The sequence below is a fragment of the Protopterus annectens genome, chromosome 2.part0 (genome assembly GCF_019279795.1).
Source record: "Protopterus annectens isolate FY-2018-M chromosome 2.part0, PAN1.0, whole genome shotgun sequence".
Lineage (NCBI taxonomy): Eukaryota > Metazoa > Chordata > Ceratodontiformes > Protopteridae > Protopterus > Protopterus annectens.
Window position 1 is genome coordinate 736,619,529 of NC_056728.1, and position 22,347 is coordinate 736,641,875.

General features: G+C 35.9%; 1 protein-coding gene across 2 annotated transcripts in view; it reads left to right on the plus strand.

Annotated features, from left to right (window-relative positions):
* Positions 1-915: 915 nt before the first annotated feature.
* Positions 916-22,347, plus strand: part of LOC122793217 (prostaglandin reductase 1-like) — a 660,880-nt gene continuing 639,448 nt past the window's right edge. Inside the window, exon 1 of one of the 2 annotated variants that reach the window (XM_044061056.1) lies at positions 916-1,037. The gene's annotated coding sequence lies outside the window, so the exon portion shown is untranslated. The remainder of the gene's footprint in view (positions 1,038-22,347) is intronic. The other variant, XM_044061057.1, reaches the window with a different exon arrangement.

The window sequence follows — 22,347 nt, forward strand, 5'->3', positions numbered from 1 at the left end:
CAAGAAAAAAGTTTCCCCAATGGGGTACTTAGCTTTATTGAAGACTTCGGATCTGAAATTCGACTTCGAAAATCTCAGGAGTCGGCCGATCGGCACTTGCGAACTGCTTCTGCTTAAGGCACTGCACGGCAAGAAAGACTGAAGAAAATGGCGTCAGATGCATCTTATATACCCCTGGCGCACTGACATCAGAGAAGAAGCAACAGCAACCGATGCTGGACCAAGACTTTGGAACTCTGGCCGACTGCGAGACCGCCTGACGGCAGGATAACCCAAGTGTAATGACTGCAGCAGTGTAACACGATGAACATCTGGGATGGTAACACTCTTTATATGGTCCATCTCTACCTGATTCAGACTATCTGTCCGTGTAATCTTGCATGCAAATCAAATGAAACTCATGGAGTAGCAGCTCTCAGTTTATTAGAACCAGCTCTGTTACTACTGAAGAAGGTGAAATAGTGCAGCAGTGTTTCAGGTGTTTTTTTTTTTTTTTGGATGGCATGCTATCTATCAGATACTGCCCTAATTTGATTCCATAAGAAATGAAAAATAATTTAAAAATGGAACATAATATCCAAACTGAGAGCTTTTGAACAATGCTTTAACTTTCAGCTTTAATGCAATTCATAGCAAAAAGCTTGTACAATTGTATATACAACAGAACACAAAAACTTGAATATATGCCTGTTCTGTTGTACAGAGCAATTCCTAAGTCTCCATTTAAGGGTTAAACATTCTGTGTCAAAAACAAGAGTCTACCACTTCAGAGATAATGTGTCAGAGGGTATGTCAACATTTTAATGTTTCTTATTTTTATACAGAGAATCCTGTATCATTGTTATAAGGGTCATCATGTTTCACGCCTCTGCATTTTAATACAACCAATCCAAGCTCATTGCTAACATTTAATAGCTTGACGCTGTTACCATTTTATGCAACTTCTGGCATGAAGTGAAAAAATTCAGAGAGAGCTAGGCACAGAAGAGAGACGACTTGTGTGCTGGAAAAAAAGAGTGATGTAAGTTTAAGAACAGGTATAGAAAGTTTTTTTATTCATTTTTGTAATGTTAAACTAATTCTGTTTTTATGTGACTCATACCTTAGAATTGTGCTTCTTTAAAACACTCAGAAAAAAAAAAATAACCATTAGTGATATTTATTTAAATTCTTCTTGCTCACAGCAATTTAAATGGAAATAATATTATGTATAACATGCAAATCTTTTACAACTGGTTATACTTTACATGTTAGTGTAATAATTAAAAGACTGAATAGCCTAACGATAATCCATGGTCCCAAACTTACTGTCTTCTCATTCTCTAATGTTACAATAACTATTTATGTGTATTTAGCATATCTTTATTCATTAACCATATTTAATATATCTCAAGTCTGTAAATGAAAGACAAAAATTTAAAAACGTGCGTGAAACAGTTTATCTCCTACACCAAACTTCCTGTAATGTATGCCGTTCCTAGAATATTGCTTCATTAGATAATTCTGTTGTTCTTCACCCTGGTCCACCCATGCCTAACGGGCTCTACAAGATTACAGTGTAACCCTCTGGCTAGTACAACTTGCATTGCATAAGACACGCTTCAAAACAAGACCTACATTGCAACCCTCAATGTACTGTAAACATTTATTAGTCATTATAGCATGATCTCTTTTATATGACTAGCTTTGTGTGCATTTTTTCTCTGTATTACATAATGAAGCTTTATAATAAATTGGCTTACTTAAGTCATACTGTATGCCTTAAATCAGAATTTCACAGTACGTTTTATATATGAGGCTGATCAATTTTATTTTTCTGCAAACAAGCACCAAGCTGCAGTTGTCTATAATTCTCCCAAGTTCACTGTTAACAAAAATTAAAATAATAATAACAATAATAATAATAATAATAATAATCCAAATTGCACTGCGACAGATTAATGGTACTGTACTCCCAAAAGTTATAATGTTGTCTGTATAAAGCATTTCTCTCTGCAATTAGTCACACAGAATTGCTTTCAAGTAGCTAGGCAAGTGTTAAAAAAATCATTTGTCTCTGCTAAAGGTTATACCTAGAAGTGGAACTTTTCTATCCCGCAGATTTAAGAAGTTATCAGAGCAAGGGAGAAAGTTGTTAGTGTAGACCCATTGTGATACTAATTTCTCTGATAATTAGTTAAGGTTTGCTAGTTCTTTTCATTGTCAAACAAACAAGTATCTGAATGAATTGATGTGGAATGGAAGTAAAACTAAAGGTATCTGTGAATTAACCAGATAGCAGTTATCTTTAGGGTGCTGTATTTTAGCTACAGTCTTTATCTTGTTAATTGAAAGTATTGTGTAAATTTATATTTGCACTTCTGTTTTAACTGCTGAGTAGTGCTCAGTAATATATAATATACTTATAGGTTCATAGGTAGGTACTAGGCTATTGGCCCTAGGGCCTATATAAGCCTAGCCAAAAAGGTACCCTGACTTTCACCACCCAAGAAAATTATTTTCCTGTGCCCGTCAAGCAAAGCCACAGAAGTGATCCCCAGGGTGAATTTCTTATTTTCCATCCAATCATCAAGATTTTTCTTGAATGGGGCGGAGCCTAGATGGCTATCTGAAGGCAGCAGTTTTTTTAGAGCTCCATAAACTAGTATCAAATTCAGGAAATTTCACAATTTTTTTTCTAACAAAACTTTATAAATATTTAGTTAATAGTCTAAAATAACTAGTTACAAATTTTGGTGGGTTTTTGCAAGAAATTTCCTGTCAAAATACTCAGGAGTCTTTACACAGCAACTGAAGAGATGAGTAACCTGAAGAACTCTCACTCTGAACTGTCACTAAAAAAGGAACTCCAAATGGTAACTACCACATTACAAGAACTATCTATAAAAATGAATGATTTCAAGGTTAATCTACAAAATCTAAAACAGAACTCTCAGAAACAAACAGAAATCTTTAAAGAAATGCTTCAGCAGCATCAGTTTAAGTTAACAACTATTGAAACTTCTTTATCTGATATCGATGGAAGACTTAAAGAAGAGGAGACACAAACAGATTTTCTCCTGAAACAAAATACCTGGCTCTCCAACAAAGTAGATGACTTAGAGAATAAGGAGAGAAGATCAAATATCAGGATTTTCGGCCTACCTGAGAATACAGAGGGAAAATACATTATCTCCTTCCTAAATTCATGGATACCAGAAATTCTAAATCTTAATGAAAGCTTGTCATTCAGCATAGAAAGGGCACATCGTGCTTTGGAAAACAGAATTTCAGCATCATCCTCTTCTTCTGCCTCTGTGCCACCAAGATCAGTTATAATAATTTTTTTATACTTTATGGACAAAGAACTGGTACTAAAAACAGCATGGAGGAAAAGTCCAATAAAATATAATCAACATCTAATAAGATTTGACAATGACTACTCCACTAAAGTTCTTGAACAGAGGAAAAAGGCATGGCCACTAATAAAAATTCTGAAACAGAATAATATCAAAGCTCAAATAGCCTTCCCTGCAAAGATAAGGATACAGTACCTAAGTGAGATGAGAAACTTCAACACTCTGGAAGAAGCCTTTCAATTCATCAAAAATAATAACATTATAACCATCCCAGAAGAAATGGTATGGACATCCCCGTCACCGAAGAGATCCATTGAAAAAACTAGTTGGACTGATGTCAAAAAGAAGAAACAGAAAACTGAAACTAAACTACCTACGTCGGTGAAGTCTCTCAAAATATCAACTGATACCTAATAACTAAAAGACTTTTAAATGGACTAAATGTGTTACATAACATTAATTTTCATACATACAAGTAATACTAGAGTAAAAGAAAAAGGTATGTGCTTCTATTACCTCATATATAATTTATAAATCTAAGTTATATTTTAACTAAACAATCTATTTCTAATATTGTCATCCTTCTCACCTTGCTTTATGCCTTGTTATCTATCTTTATATATAGATATTTATCCTATTTATCTATTTATTTAGATTTCTTTTTCTCTCTATAAATATTTGTTAATTATAAGTATACCTATAGTTAGTTTTTAGTCTAGTAGTACTTCACTTGCAAAGTATTATTTCATAGTTATGTGGTAATTAATTCATTATTTCATGCTCATTTTGTTATATAGTATATTTAACCTAATTACTATTAATGATTGATAGGTTTTCCCATTGCTTTGTTGTGAACTAGACACTGGGTGAGATTTCCCTTAGCGGTGATGTAATGGTATATAGATGTTGTAATTCCTTTGAAAGTTATTGCTGTTGGGTATCTGGTTGTTCAAAGGCTTTCTGCTCTACAGTGGAAACAAACTGTCATATAGATGTTGTTGTCTCACTGGAATAGAGCGGAGGACTCTCTGTCTAACCTGGGTGAAGTTCGAGTGTTTTTGATGTGGAGGGGAGTTCGTTCTTGGCCCTGGCTACATTGGAGTGAAGTGACAAGTTAGCATGTCGGTGTTTGTCCGTCGACTGGGGATCTCCGGTTTGGCTTGTATGATTGATATTTTATATACCAAGATATGCTGCGGGCTATGGATGAAGTCCCCTGAAGGACTGTTGGACGGGTGAGTCTAGCATTCAGCAAAATGTAGTCTGTGAGGTTTACTAAAGGTTTTTATTATTTTTTTATTGAAGAGGAAACATTGCTGTGAAATTGGAGAGATGTCCGTGTTTGGCGAGGTGAAAGAGAGGTGACTGTGTTTTTGGCTTTAATTTCACTGTTTAAATAGAACCAGATGCTTAAGGTGACTGTTGGTTGATTTCTGAGTCAGACAGTTTGTGTAGTGTCTGGTGTAGAAGCTCTCGGAAGGTGCTCTTCATGCTTTATTTAAATAAAAGCTGATAGGGAATGAGTTAATGTTTTAAAACATAGATTTTTTTCTCTCAGGAAACAATTTGAGCAGGGAAAATCACTCTTGAGAAGGTAAAAAAAAGCTTTTAAAATCTCTAGCTCTCACGAGCTATGTATACAGTTATGTACGTACTTAGCTATTGAATATTTAATATAGCTATAGCAACGTACGAGAGTTAATGTGATTGGTCACCAGAATGTGTATTCTGTAAGAAGCCTGATCGCTTATAGTAACAAAACAGGCCAAACAGTTGTTCATGATTTTACATTTATTTAGGTACAGGAACTTAACACAGTATGTCTGAAGCATTTTAGTAGAAGTAAACATTAAATCTAAGTATCTAGTCTACTAGAAACACATAAAACTCTTGTATATAAAAGTGTTCTGTTATATTAATGTGTGAATACATCTACATATACATCTCTAGGAAAACTTTACATACAACTTTAATATCAGCTGACATAATAAGAGCAAGATTTAAACATTTTGATATGAATTATTTGCTCAGTCCCTTTAATATGTAGAATAATATACATATTCTTTGTCTGTTTGATTTAGGATATGATAATCATCAGTAATACCTATTATATGTTACAAGTTTGTCTGACAAAAGTGTTAAATAGCTAATGAGTTAAAATGAAGTATTTACTGTATATCTTGGAATTTTGTGCTTCGAGCAAGTTCAGAAAATTGAATATTCATTATTACAGACGTTATGTTTATTTGATTATTTACTAATTATGTATGTATGTGTATGTATGTGTATATAGCTATATATATAATATATGTATATATATATATATATATATATATATATATATATATATATATGTTTGTATAGCTATGTGTGTATGTATATGTGTGTATATATTGATATATATAAACATTTACTTCTGTTGCTGAATGATAAATCATAGAAAATATTTTAATAGACTCCTATACTATTTAAGATTGTATACTTGGAGCTCTAATGAATGAAAAAAAGGAAGTTAGTGGGATAGTTCACCAGATGTACCTATCTGATGAACTAGGAATGTATTTCATTCCATGGTGGGCAAGTTTGTACAAACTAGTTTAATGTTATTTTTCTCTTTAATTTTTATGTTATTAATTATTTTCACCAAGACTGACTTAATTCTATTTGATTATATTAAAGATTAAATAATCCAAATAAACGCTCTAACTTACTAAGATATTTAAAGATAAATAAACCACAATTAATCTTTTTACAGGAAACTCATTTCAAAATTAATGATAATTTTAGTTGGAATCCAAGTGATTATAGGACCTTAGCATGCTCTAAATTTAAATCTAAGAAAAGGGGAGTAATAATCTTATGGAGAAATAATTGCCTAAATCCTGAAATAGTATATAAATATATTGATAACAAAGAGCTTATAGTTATAGTCAGATAGCTATAGTCATACTGAAGTTGAATAATAGGTTATGGACATTAGCTAACTTATACTGGTTTCCTGGTATTGGGACAGGAACAGTTAAAAAAATCTAGATCAAATCATAAACATTTCCAGAGAGAATCTAATAATAAAATCTATTAATTGTCTAACTGACATTTCTCAAACTACCAACAAAAAATCTCCACGTTTAACAGCTACTGCAAAAATACTAAAAAAATGGACTGAGTCAATAAAACTGATAGATACCTTTAATGTTATTGATAATAACTCCTTGACATTCTCTCAACAAGATTATAGGTTTGGTACTCGAACCAGAATAGACAAACTTTTTATATCCCAAGATCTTCAATCCAAAATTACTTCTTTTTCAATAATCCCATGCCCTTAATCAGATCACAATTCACTAGTTCTTAAAGTACAAGTAGATTTTAAACCACTATCATTCCTTTCTAGAATACCTTCATACATTACAAAAATTAAAGAATTTAAACAATGGTTAGTGAAAGAACTAAATTTCTATCTAGACATAAACTATAATTCGGAAGTAAATATAGTAATGGTATGGGATTCATTAAAAGCTTATATTTATGGAAGAGCAATTGGCTGGTATAAAAATAAATTCAAAGAATGGGAATCTGTACTACAAGAATTACAAAGGAAGCTCACATTATATAAATCAAAAAAATCACTCTAATACAATGGAGAACAAGAAGGAAATAGAAGAACTAAATAAAAGATATATTGATATTTTAAGTCATAAAACTAATTTAGCCATAGAAAGGTTAAAAATAAACGCTTATGCTACTTCTCCGAAAAACCTACATAACTTATCTGTTAAAGTCAAAATACAATCCAAATCCAATTCTATTGTTAATATTCTACACGAAGAGAGACATAAGAAGGTCTCGGAAATAGAAGATATATTAGACGCATTCAAATATTATTACAGTAATCATTATAAAGATACATATAATACAATTGACCATTCCTTGTTAGGAAATATGATCTCTAATATTAAATCAATAACTGATAATTTACAAAGAAATTTACAAAAACCTATTACACTCAAAGAAGTCACAGATAAAATTAAAGATAGTAAATCTGGTAAATCTCCTGGAATTGATGGTTTAATTTCAGAAATTTACAAATTATTTCCCAAAAATATAATTACCTTGTTACATAAGACATTAATTGAGATTCAAACCCATGCAATTATTCCCCATTCATGGAAATACTCTCTAATTATACCCATTTTAAAGGAAAACAAGGATGCTAGCCTTTGCAGCTCATATAGGCCAATTTCACTACTAAATAATGATTATAAAATTGTTATGTCACATCCTGGTAAATAGAATAAAAAATCAATTAAATCAAATCATTAACGATGACCAGACTGGATTTATTCAGAATAGACATACTCATGATAACATTAAAAGAATATTGACTTTAATAGATTATCTAAATAAAGAAAATATAGAAGCCTTGATAATAGGACTGGATATTGAAAAAGCATTTGATTCCTTAAATTGGGACTATCTAATTAAAATTCTTAAAGCTTATAAATTCACACTTTCCTTTATCACATTTATAAATAAAGTATACGAAAATAATTTAGTCTATGTCAAATTAGGACCCTTTACTTCAGAACCTATACAAATTATGAAAGGTACTAAACAGGGATGCCCAATGTCACTTATTTTATTTGCACTGGCTATTGAACTATTGGCTATACTAATACGAAACAATCCAAAGATAAAAGGACTAAATATATTCAACCAATATAACTCTAAGGTCATGCTCTTTGCTGATGATGTACTTCTCACTCTATTGAACTCAAAAGAGGCTTTAGATGAACTAGATATTCTATTAGAGAATTTTTATAAGATTTCAGGTCTTTGCTGTAATAATCAAAAGTCTAAATATCTATTATAAAATAAAAAAGGACATACAAGTAGATAAGAATAGTGTCATAGGAATGCAAGCTACAAAAATAAAATACCTAGGGATAGATCTATATGATAATATGCAAGATATAATACAAAATAATTATAAAAGGATTATTGACATAATAGATTCTCTAGTGAATAAATATAATAATCTGTTTCTAGTCTTTGAAGATAGACTTCAATTGATTAAAATGGTTCTTCTCCCGAAAATTTTATATATAGTCCAAGCTATTTTGTTAATTTCAGAGAGATCTTATCTTAAGAAAATAACATCAACACTACTAAGATTCTTATGGTACCCTAAAAGAAACAGAATTGCTTATGCGCATCATATAAGACAATGGGATCAGTGAGGAATAAATTTCCCAGACATTGGATCATATATAAATGCTACATTAATAAAAACTGTGATTGAATGAGTTAACCCTAATTACACATCCAACTGGAAAAAATTACATACAATGATTCTATTAAATGAAAATAAACTTACTAAAAATATTACTATTATAAATATGAATAATATACTATGGTATTCATTGTGTATAAATCTACAATACAATATATCTAAACTAACAAAGACATTTGTAATAAATCATTTGTACGATTATTTTAGAAAGTTTATAAATATGAACATGGAATTAAAGATCTGGTTTCCAACATTAATCCCCTTCAGCATTACAAAAAGTTTTCCAGATATAATTCATAAATAAGTATTTATGCACTGGGAACAGAAAAAACTAATTTGCTGGCTCCATTGTATAAAAAATCAAAAAGTTCTGGATATACAATATATGATGTCATCTTATGAATTAAACTCTAATGAATGGTTAATGCTTCAGAATATACTGACATTCTCCAAGGATCTATGTAGAGTATTAAATAATTTGTCATACTCATCTTCACCTAAGTTTATAAGTAGATTGTTTGAAATTATTTATAATAATGAAAATATGAGGAATGGAACTTCTTACTTATACAACTTAATAACAAACTATAAAACAGCACCTAAAACAACACATTGGTAATTTATTACTAGAGGATATTCGATTCAATTAACCCCAGAAAATAAGTCAAATATACTACTTTCAGTAAAATTAACCTCCAGTTCTCAGTATTGGAGAATATTTACCTGGAAATTCCTACATAGATCCTTCTTGACTCCTGATAAAATCTCAAAATTCAATTCTTCTTGTAATGGAGTATGCTGGAGATGTCAACAGATTGTTAAAGCTGACTGGTTTCATATTTTTTATGAATGTAAAAAAATTAAACCCTTTTGGGAAAATATTAATAACTTCTTACAGGCTATTTACACAGATAATTTTGTCTTGACCAAAGCTTTAATTTTATTGAATATATCTGAAGAGGTTTATCAAAAAAGAACTAATCTTTATGTTTTATGGACAATATTAGCTATAGCTAGGAAATGCATAACAAAGAGGTGTCATTGGTTGATACTTTACAAATGGATCTAATCTCTTCTTAAAGAAATCAATCTTAAGTTAAATATCTTTATTTTGTTTAATTTGCTATCATTCATTTATTCATGTCAGGCGGTATGTAAATATATACATAGTTTAACTTCATAGTTATTATGATTCTACATTGTAAAAGTATTTACTATTGTTGACTAATAATCAAAATAAACAATTTCTGAGCAAAAAAAAGATTTTTTTTGAAAAGTGCTAATGAGGAGCTTTGTTTGATATTTGTTTGTTCCAGAGTATGGGAAGCCTCTGAGACAGGAATCTCTCCCTCCAGCATGTTCTGTTTATTGTGGTGACAAGGTTTAGGTCCCTACAGCGTGTAGCTCAGAGGGAATGAGATTTCTTTAAGTGACCATGTCCAACAGCTCTGGGTTTGACATAGCTTTGTATGTTAGGCAGAGATTGCCTCTGGGTAAGCGATATGTGAAAGAGTAAAGCTGGAGATTTTTGAGCAGGTCTGCGTAGGGCATCTGTTTGAGGCTGGTAATCCTCTTTGTGAGGTATTTCTGCGGCCTTTCTAGTTGTTGTAGATGTCTTGTGAGGTACATACCAAAAGGGGCATTGTACTCTATAATGGGTCTAATGAGTGACGGGTAGAGAGGAACAATGACCTCTTTTTTTCCTGGATGAGAAACCTTTTGTGATGAGGTGTGCCATGTAGAAGTTCCTGACTACTGTGGCGATGTGATTATCAAAGGAGAGACTACTGTCCACTTGTGTCCCAAGGTCTCTTATCACACTTTTTGTGTTAAGTAGACTACCGCCTATGTGGTAGTTCATGGGTACAGAGTTTTAACCAAAAGGGATGACAATGCACTTTTTGGCATTGAGCTTGAGGCCATGGCTTTGACACCAGGCATCTGTCTCAGTGAGGCCCTTTTGTAGGATGTCCACATCATTAGGAGTTTCAATTATGGCTCCTAGATTACAGGCATCTGCAAACTTCATTAGCTAAAGACCTCATCTGTTAGTCTGTACTTCAGAGAAGTAGATACCAAACAGGAGAGGACGCAGGACTGAACTCTGTGGTACTCCATTTGTCACTGGTCTGAAGTCGGATATGGAGTCTGCTACTTTCACAGTGTGGGTTCTGTCAGTGAGCCAGTTGATAACCCATCTTGTGACATAGGGATTTATACCTATTTTAGTGAGTTTATCTATAATTCCAGAGTGGGGGATGGTGTTGAAAGCCTTGGCGAGATCTAGACAGGCTGTGTGAACCACCTTACCCTCATCTACGGCTTTGGTGACTGCTTCAAAAAAGTCTATCAGGCTTAGGAGACATGATCTGCATTTTACAAACCTGAACTGGGTGGGGTCCAGAGTTTGGCGATTACCAATGTCTTTGTTTATAAGTTCCATGATGACATTTTCCATGGCCTTGCAGACCAGGCTTGTCAGGCTAATGGGGTGGTAGTTCCTGGGGTCCATGGTGGATCCCCCTTTGTGGTGTGGGATAACCGTCGCTGTGCACCATTCAGTAGGCACGAAGCCTGAGCTGAGGCTATGATTGAACATGGTACTTAAGTGGGGTGCCAGTTTGTTCTGTAGTTCATGTAGAATGCAGCCTGGGATGTTGTCAGGTCCCATGGATGGTGTGTTCTTGGCTTTGGAGAGTGTGGTTTTTACCTGTGCAGCCATGATTACAGGAACTTTGCATTCTTCCAGTACAGAGATGGGCCCTTTAGGGGGTGTGAGGGGGGTAAAGTTAGCATTGAACCTATCTTCCAGGATGTTAGCAGTATCAGTTGGTTCTGTATATTTAGTGCCATTGTGCTGTAACTCAGAGCAAATCTGAGTGTTGCCATATAGATTCTTGACATAGCTATAGGATGCTTTGTGTCTGTCTTTAGAAACAGTGGCAATTTTGTTTTCATAACTAGCTTTGGAGGATTTTATGAGGGATCTCAGCTTCTTACTGAGGCTGACCAGTGAGTTCCTACAATTATGGGATTTTACTCTTTTTTGCAGCAGTTTCTTTCTTCTGTTGTAGAGTTTGTTTATGGCAGGGGGCCACCAGATTAGCTTCCTTTTTTTTAGAGGATGACATCTTGGTTCTGTTAGGGATAGCACGATCCATGCATTCATGTAAGTGCTTATAAAGTGCATTTGGGTAGGATTCAGCAGTCGTACCTCTATTGTCTATTTGCATGGGTGTCGTGAAGTTTGCTACTTCTGTCTTAAGAAGCGTGAAGTTGGCTTTGGAGAAATTTTTTACGGTGGTTTCCCTAATGGGGGGGGGGGGCAGGATGTGGATGTCTAGGGTGATTAGCTTGTGGTCGGATCTGACCAATGAGGAATTGACCTCTGGTGTGGAACACCAGTCACCCATGTTGGTAATGACCAGGTCTAGGATATTGCTGCCCCTGGTGGAGGTGTGGATAAGTTGATCCAAGGTGTTGGAATTAATGAATTCCAGAAAATGTTGAGCAAATGAGTTGGTACATGAGTAGTTTTCCCAGTTAATGGTGGGGTAGTTGAAATCACCCATTATTAGGGTGTTAGGTTGTACCCTAATATTTTCCAGTGTATCAAGAAATGAGAAGTGGGAATCCTGGGACATGGTGTGGGATCTGTAGCAAGCTACAATTTGGATTGCGGTCTTGCCCAGAGTTAGTTGCACTTGGATAATCTCGGATGCATTATGCTGAGCAACTAGCCTGGAGGTGTGGATATCTTTAATGAATATGGACACACCTCTGCCTTTAGTGTTTCGGTCCAGGTTAGGTGGTCGAAAGGTGTGGTATTAATTATAGCCTGGTAATGCAGGAGTTCTCTCTGGAGCCTTGAACCAGGTCTCAGTCACTGCACAGATGTCGATTTTCTCCATTTTAAGGAGTGCCTCGAGTGAGTGTAGTTTGAGGTTTAGACTTCTAGCATTAAGTAGCATTACCCTCAGATTTTTGCTTGCTTGTACCTGTAACGGTGGTGAATTTGTCATTTGAACCTTGCCTAAAAAAGACACTATAGGGGTGGCAAGAGCCTTAGCCAGTATCCAGAATCCCAAGGGCAACAGGTTCAGGCCATCTCTGGCAAAGCATCGTGGTCTGTCGATCATGTCATCCCAGGCAGACAGATACTGGACCCCCTTAGAATGACACCAGAAGCTTGGCCAATTGTTGAAGTCAATCATTTTGTCCTTGTACTGTGGTATCATTCTGGGTGATGGCAGGATGCTACTCAGAGCTAGGATCATACCTGCCTGGGCTACAAGATCAGAGAGCTCCTCCATGTATCTTTTCATGTAGTCCAGGGAGGTATGTCTCAGGTCATTCACACCAACATGGACATTGACAGAGTCATATTTGTACTTGTTCTGGAGTGATCTGAGTGCGTGCGTTATGTGGCGGATCCTGGCACCCGACAGGCAGCTGACAGTAACTTTCTCCTTATTTAGCCTGGTGAGTGGAACATCAGTGTGCCTAACTATAGAGTCACCTATGACTAGAGTGTTGGGTACATTGTTATACCTTATGGGCAGTGGTTGGGTGGCACACTGAGTTTGTAGGATATATGGTATTTGGGTTGTGTTGGGGGTGGAGGTTGCTAGTGTTTCTGCTTTGGAGGTCTCTGTTGCTTGGGCAGATATTTATTAAGAGCCTCCGTGAATGTAGGTGTGTTTTTGTGTTTCTATGTGTGTGTTTTGGTGGTGTAGGTTTTGAGGGACTATGTGATGAGTGTGGTGTGGTGCAAGTGTTTACCCTCTCCTCTTGACTGTCTAGTCCAGTCTTGTGTGAAGAGAGCTTTGCTTCCAGTTTGGCTATATAAGTGCATTTCTTTCAGGTTGTAATGTTGGGTGGTAGGAGGAGAGGAATGTCTGTGTACATGAGGAAATTGCTGCATTGCTCCAAGATGCCCAGATTAATCAGGTAGATAGGAGAAAACACCGGGAGCTGACCCATAGAAATGCCTGGATATGTGCTTATTTATTAAGTACTAAAAACTGTTTTCCTCTAGACAAGTGAGGAAAGTTGAGTGTTGTAGTAATTTGTAGCTTATTTAGTGCTTACAATGAGTTCTGAACTTTACCTGTTTGTCACTGGAAGTCTCAAAGACAAGTGAATATGGTACAGCTTAATGGCAATGCTAACCAAAACAGATACATGGAAATTAGTTTTGCATAGTATATATTAAATCATAAGCTTACATGGGTGGTGGTGGTGGATTACCAGATCTCTGAAATATCCCTATTTTTGGAGAACAATTCCTATTTTCAGACCTGGTTTAGGATACCCCTATTTTTGCAGGTATGTCCCTATATTCAGTTTTGATTTACCCCTTCGCACAATTTTCTGAATTCCCATCATTACATTATTATTTTTAAAGCTGTCTAGTACACAGAAAACCACATTACACAGCCAACATAAGATTAACAACAATAAAGAAAAAGGATACACACATTACAAATCCCTTTTTCTGAAGCAAAAATAAATGACCCTGTGTGGCAGAATTTGCAAAACTGTTTATTAAAGTCTGCAGATTTAACACTGCCTCTGATAATGTCCTTATATTTTTCTATCATTTTGGTCACTCTGTTTTTAAAACGTGTTAATGAGCAGTATCCCACATTGCTATTGGAAGAGGGAAGAATGATGTGCTGTATGATAATCAGATTCTATGCTAATTAAATGATCACATATTTGGCTGGATGTTCCTGTTTTTCAAGGGCCTTTGTTCCTATTTCCAATGTCTACAGGTTGAGAGGGATGGGTGGAACTCATAATCTTTGTTATTAGGTATAGTGGGAAGCTGAGGTTATGTTAACTCTTTCATTTCCATTGATGAAGCTGCTGTTTGCAGTACAACTGGTCTGGATGTTATAGAACAATACATTTTACAAGGAATTCTCTTCTGGTTTCAGTGCCATTATTATTTTTATATACATTTTAGAACCCAAGCACTGGATCGTTTGGTGATTTTATGTGTATATGTTTGATCAGCTGCCCTACACACATATATATCTATATCTATGTATAGGCATAGATATACACAGACAAATGCACACACACAGACACATATACACACACGAACACACACACACACACACACACACACACACACACCCACACACACACACATACACACACACACACACACACACACACACACAATTACACACCTACACATATTTCATAGCAAATTGTAAAAGCAATGAACACAAGGAAAAAAATGTACACACTTGTTTATATCCTCTACTACCGTATTATCAGCATTCATTAAAAGCATGACAATCTTTATCAACAATCTTATCGGCAAATGAAGAAGTTATTGTGCATTCCACCGTTAACTAAAAAAATGAACCTGTAAAAAAGTACTCCAGTATAAAGCCATGTTTCAAAATTTTTGTTGTTTAGATTTCAGGTATGCTTCACTTGCTTATTTGAGGGGGAATTTAGAGAACAGAGTTTTATTATCTTGCTACAAAAATGTCAGTGAGACTATTTGCAGAAGGGGATAATGGCCTTCAGTGTTAAGGAAGCTATAAAGGCTGGTTACATGACTTTTCTTGAGGAAGACTAAATCTGCTTCAGTTCATTTTCAATGATACATTTATGTGATTCAAATTTCTGAGAGAAGTTGAGATATAAGCTGGCAAACAATTTGTATAACACAGAGAATCTTTCCCAAATGGTACATCAAACAGTTATACAGCACAAGGAGATAATCCTCCTCTGTTTTATTAATTATAATATCTTCTAGTTTATCTTGCTCCAGTGGCAGAGGGATAAAGCCCAAGACTTCAGCCCAGGTGACTTAGTTCAACTATTGACTCAGGTGTTTGATGATGCTGGCAGGTAGGATGGACATGCCTACCCTATTGAGAGGGACTGTTTCTCACCCAGCTTGCGTAGTGGTTCTAATGGCATGGCCCTGTTGGAGAGAGGAAGCTTGTTGTGTAGATAAGGCCAGGTTGAGAGGATGTGGACATGGCTCCTCAAGCTGGTGATGGTAGCCTATGGTTTGAACCTACTGGATTACCTTTATTTTCTGAAGTGGAGAAAGGGATTCCCATTGTTGTCTGTTCCCTTCATGATAGTCTGATGTCACTGGGGAATATGAAAGCCTAGACTGAGAAATACATTTAATAGATTTTTGGGTTGGGTAGGGGCATGAATGGGTAAGTAGTCATTCTGACGTTTTGGACTGTCCTTGGTACTGGGAGATTCTCCTTTCTTCTTAGAGCATCCTTGCCATTGATTTTTAAAAATTCTGTTTGTTTGAGCTTTGCTAAGACTGCTTATTATGTTTGTTTGAGCTTTGTTAACACTGCTTACTCTGTTTGTTTGAGCTTTGCTAACACTGCTTATTCTGTTTGCTTGAGCTTTGCTAAGACTGCTTATTTTACTTCTTGAAAATGGGCCCCAGCTTAGAAGGAAAGTTTTAACTGAATTTTAAAAAAGCTTGATAAATGTGGGTAACCCTTGAATCAATTTCCAATTTCATCAAATTTTGTTAGGACCTCAACTTCAGAATGGCCAAAAGGAGCACCTTTGTCAAGGGGACATAGGCACCAGAAGCTGTTGAAGATGGGGGGGGGGGGTGAGGGGGCACTTAGTGATCTAAAAAGGGTAACTTGTTATAATTATTTACTACCACAACATGGGTTCACTCGGAAGACATTTTAAGCTTAGCCAGTTCCCTTTTGGTGCTTGAATTAACATTTTCTGATTGGTCTTACCTATCCCATGGCTGGTAATTGTATATTAGCCCTAGTGAGAATAACTGTAATCATACCATAGATAATTTGAGGGGGACCCATGTAAGGGATGCAGCATTTAGGAACTGCCTGTATCCATTAGTGGCATTATGATGATGTAAGAAGTTAGAAAAATATGACTATGGAAGAAAATGGGTAGAAATGGACCCTAAACTCACAACAAGTATATTCAAAAGTTCTTTGTACAAAGCACCTCCAAGAATGCAGAAGGTGTTACCGAATCTTTAAAAGTATGAGCTGACAGTAAACTACGCAAACCAGATATGATGATAGACGGGTACATCATATTTATCAGAGAAGCAAGAAGAATTGCAAGAAAAAGAACCTGAGATTCTTTGCATAATTCCATAATACCTTCACTTTCTAAGTAATACTCTTACTGGTACACTCAAATGTTTGAAATTCCATTTCCATATCCCTATGGCATTGTTAATTAAGACTAATCAATGAGAGTATAAAAAGTATTAGAATCCAGAGATTTACTGCTAACACCTTAAAAATAACATTTGGTAAAAGAAATTATAGCAGGTAGTTGACCTAAGCAAAAAAAACAGTTTCTTCTTTTTAAGGATATAAATTATAACCAAGGCTTAAAGTTCAAATTAAAAGTAATAGTGCCTAATCAAATAAGACAGAAAATGCTTAATAAGCTATAGGATACTTGGAATTGGAACACAAAGGTGCAAAGAAAGAGCAAGACATTTAATCTACTGGCCAAGAATGTCAGCTCAGACAAAATAAATAGTGCAGAGCTGTTGTGATAAAATAAATTGATATAATATCTAAGGGAAAAAATAATAGCATACTCAGTACTACATCAACCATGTATTCATATCCTATCATATCACATCATATCATATCAGATCATATCTAAGGGGGAAATTAATAGTGCATCTAGTATCATCTTAACCATGGAATAAAGAAGGCACGTATTTCTTGACACACATTCGTTTTAGATAAACGCAGCTGTGTATACGTTTACTTATGTTATATTCCAAGACCCCACCCCCATAATCAGTCTGACAATACAACTGTGATTAGTGCATTAACTCTATAATCTCACAACGAGGGATATCTGTTGTCACATCTGCCAGCAGTCTACAATACAAGAGACAGGACTTCAGAGGGTTTCTTCATGAGTAAGAATTATTCAAATGTATAATGTCCAGTCAAAACTATCTGCAGCCTAATGCAGTATACGTCTTTCTATGAGCAGAGTAAAGACTGGAGGCTGAAGAACATCTATATAGTCTATATCATTTATCAAGCATGTCAAAGACCAGATGTTAGTCTTCATACAGTAGTATCTCTGTGCAAGTGTTGTCTATGTATTTATTTCCAAGAGTGTCCATATTTTTCCAGCACCTGATGATACTTTCTAGATAAAATCAGCTCTGGCCAAAACAAAGGTATCAGAGAAGAATGAATCTTCTCTCACACCAGCACACACAGGGTCTTAAAATGATGCTGTTAGGAAAATAATTGCCCCCTACAAAGGTAATAAATACACAGTCACAAACTCATACATAATATGTAGCCACATCTAAAAGGGTAAACCAAAGGAGAAAAGAACTAAATGTCTAACAAGCCAGAATTAAAAACATGAAACTATGATGGTCAACCAGTAAAAGGAGAATAGGAGCTAGCAGATAATACAAAACTAAAACCATCAGCATGTATTACCTTTTAAGGCAACACTTGAATTGGCCCTGGAATAAACCAAGAGTCAACAGCCTATTCTGCATGACATCTCTCCAAGTTAAAGCAAGACTCCCTTATCTCATATTAATACAGATGTAAAAAAATTAATAATTCACTGTTTTGCTAACTGTAAAAACAAACTGAAAAATCAGAATATGGACAGCATTATTCAAATAATCTTGAACCAGTGACTTTTGAACCTTTGTAATCAATCCTTCATCCTGGTTAGAAAAAAGTAACCTCCCAGTTTCTAAATTGTTTCGGTATTAGAAAAAAATGTACTTTATTTGGAATTCGACTCCTTTTCAGTAAAGTGACAGTGAGAATAGTATCAAAGTTTATAGTACAGCCAGAAAACACATGCACACACAACACACATGAAATGCAGTGACGGAACACAGTCTTAAGAACTTAAGAAATACAGTAACGGAGCACAGCCTCAAGAAATGCAGTAACAGAGCACAGCCTTATGAAATGCAGTAATGGAGCACTTGGAGGCAAACAGCAAACTAAAAGCCTTTCCCTTACCGTGGGTGTTGACTCTGGCAGGAAACTAAAAGCCTTTCCGAGGGTGTTGACTCTGGCAGCAGGCTTAGCTAGTGTGTGCTACCAGGAATATAGTTTTCTGCACACTTTTGTGTTTAATTTCACATCGCTAGCATGTGAAGCAAGTATGAGTCTTCTGTTGGGTCCTTAAACTCCATGTCATTACAGGAGACGTGGGAGGGTGCCCCCCCCCCCTTTGCTGTATGGTTCTGGCACCAATGCAAGGTGAGAATTTAAAATAATAGCTTTAATATCTATTAACAAATACTGAGAACACAAACAAGCAAAACTTCTCATAACTGAACCAATAGCAGCAGCTCTGGATACAGCATCAGCAGAATCATAAGAAAACTGTAAAGAGTGTTTTGTCACCTGAGAAACAGACACAGTCAGAGCCAAACCAGCACTAGGAGACCTAGACAACTGCCTAGGGCCTGATGATTGCTGTTGGGACCAGTCTGGTCAGGCAACATAATTAAAAAAAAGTTTATATTTTAAAAATAAAAAACACTACTTGTCTAATCCTGTTTAGTATGAGATGTCCAATCCAGTCCTCTTCCTGTTTGACATGCATGCTACGGCTGCCCATGCACCATACACACACACAGAATGAGGAGACTTTCCTGAAGTGGCGAGATATTAAAACTCTTTTTGTACAGGGTGTGTGTGTGTGTGTGTGTGTGTGTGTGTGTGTGTGCATGCGTGCGTGCGTGCGTGCGTGTGTGCGTGTGTGTGTGTGTGTGTGTGTGTGTGTGTGTGTGTGTGTGTGTGTGTGTGTGTGTGTGTGTGTGTGTGTTTGCCTGTGTATGAAGTGCCCAAGTTAGAAAGGGCTATTTAGTTAAGTGATGTGCTCAGACTCAAATCCTATACAATGGTTACAAAAAGCAAGACAAGTAATTCTCTGAACCAGCTCCCAAGTCTATTTGTATTCAGCAATACAGAACATCTCTAATTTTGCCTCTTAATTGTGCCCTTTCCTTGACAATGTTGGCAGTGAGTTTATTATTTAGCTGTGACTAAATAGGATAACATGAGGTCTATTGGCATTTTAACTCTGAATATGTTTTTAATTTAGCATTGTTGCAGGCACACAGGTGTGAAATGCATTGTGTTTGGGCTACAGCAGTTTGTCTAGCACTTAGTGCAGATGAGTATGTCTATGACCTGTTAAAGAGCTGCTTTTCATCATACGTGTTTGACTCTCTCAGCCTTCATCTGTTGTCTGTGTGATTTTGGCAAATTACTTCACCAGGTAGTATTCCTGAGTTGCTCTTGAAAAGGGAAATTTAGATTCATAGGTTCATAGGTATATACTAGGCTAACAACCACAAGGGCCTTTATAAGTCTAGCTGTACAATCCAACCTGATCATGTCCCTATGTATCATGGGTGTTTTTTAGGAGGGTTTATGTTTGTGAGGAAGTTTTTGTAGGTTATGGTGGGGTATGTTAGTTTGAGCATTACTGTCTGCCTCGGTCTATCAAATAGACATGGAGGCCAGACCTGGGTTGAATTTCAGATTTCTCATGCATTGGTCAAGGTTACAATTAAATAAGGTCAGGGATGGACGCCACTTCACATGAATGGGGAACCTGTTCCAGAGCATAGGAATCCTCTGAGGCCTATATATGTCTTGCCATCATGTCTTACTTATGTCACAAGCAAAATTTAAAACCTTGGCTGTTTTGGCTCTGAAGCTGTTCATTTTGCATATGTGCAAAAGGTCCATCTCTACTGGATCCAAGGATGCCTTGTATGCCAGGCATAGATTGCCTCTCAGTAACCTGTAGGAGACAGAATATAGAGACAGGGCTTTAAGGTGATCCATACAGGACAATGTGTTTATTCCCTGGATTCTCTGGATAAGGAACCTTTGTGGGCATTCCAACTGTTGCATGTATCTGCTCAGGTACATGCTAAAGGGAAGCATTATACTTAGTGATGGGTTTGATAAGGGCCAAATAAAGTATTACTATGACTCACTTGGACCTGGATGTCAAGACCTTGCTTATTATTTGAGTGAAATATAATGATTTTCTTACTACCTTGGCCACATGTCTGTCAAAAACTGGATTACTGTCTACATATGTTCCCAGATCCCTCACCACCAGGTCAACTCTTAGGGTTGTCTTATCAATGAAGTAATTAGCTTGGGTGGCTTTTTTTTCAAAAGGCACTATAATGTAGTTCTTGGCATTGAGTTTTTTTAGTCCATGACTTTTTCACCAGTCATCTGCCTGTATTAAACCCTCTTGTAAGATGTTTTTGTCATGGGGTAATCTGTGATAGATCCCAATTTGCTGTCATCTGCAACCTTGGTCAGACAAAGGTCCTTAACATTAACTTTTACCTCTGTAATGTAGATGCCAAACAGGAGTGGTCCCAGCAGAGACCCCTAAGGTACCTCACTGTTGACTGGTAGTAGAGGTCGTATCACCAATCATGGCTTCCTGGGTCCTGACTTTGTGGATCCTGGATCCTGTGTGCTATACCAGGTGATATACAGTTTTTGAGTGGCCGTGCTATAGATTTGTCTTTTAAATTCCTGCCCCCTTCACAGTATGCTATTTGAGTATGAATCCCGGCACTTCTCTTGTAGTTTAATGGGTTGCCAAATGCATTTTCAATAAGTGTGAGTGTTCACTGTTTCTAATGTTGTCTGTTTTCAATGTGATAGTGTTCAGTTTTGTTTAAAAAATGCCTGTCAGCATTTTTTCTGTAAAATGTGAAATAAGTTTTAAATAAAATCCAAGTTTCTGTAATAACTGTAAGTGGATGTATACTGACAGGTTATTTATGATAACTGGGGAGAGACAGCAAGGTAATGGGATATTGATTTGGCTTGCAGGTTGGCTGATTCATTACTCTGCCTAGGGCCCCATTTGTCCACTATTGGCTCTGTTGACTCTGGAGGTGTATGCTGCAACAATACAGCATCATTAGCCATTCAGGTACGTCAGACCTGTACTGAGTGATGTTAGAAGGGATGACTACTCTTGATGAAGATCCCCCCAAAAAAACATATGATATATGCAGTAATTCTGATTTTTGTATGACTAGTGGGTTGTTGAACAAAAGCTGCTGTAGCCTTTATATGGCTTGTAATTGTTTTGTTTTATTCATTGTAGTAAATAATGAACTAATTAATTAATAGGTCTGGATTGTATAATATAATGTAATATAACCATGTTGCATTTTAGTAATATATTTTGCAGTATCTCCTTTACAGCCCCCATCAAATTCAAAGGGATTGACTTTTGTCATGTCATTCTTCATTATTCGGAGTGATGATCAGAATAGTCTGAGCTTCAGCACCCATTATGTAGTCATTTCTGCTTGTTATTGTGATACAGTATTCTCTGCAAGATCAAATTGAAAAGGATTTCTGCATTTAGTTAAAAACTTTTACTCTGGCACTTAGTGCAGAGGACTAAAGCTTTAACTTTTTGCTTCCTGTGGCAAGGGTGCAATGTTTGAATCTTTCGAGTTTCATTTATCTGTTAAGTGATATTGAGCAGGTCACATAACCAGGCAGTGCTTTGAAGCAATTGGGAATTAGGGCTAGGATCTTTAAGGTCTCCAGAGTTGCCTGCCTAGTTGTTATAAACCTGTTGTCATTGACTGCCTAACATAGCTAATGAAGATCAGAAAATATTACGGCAGTATCACCA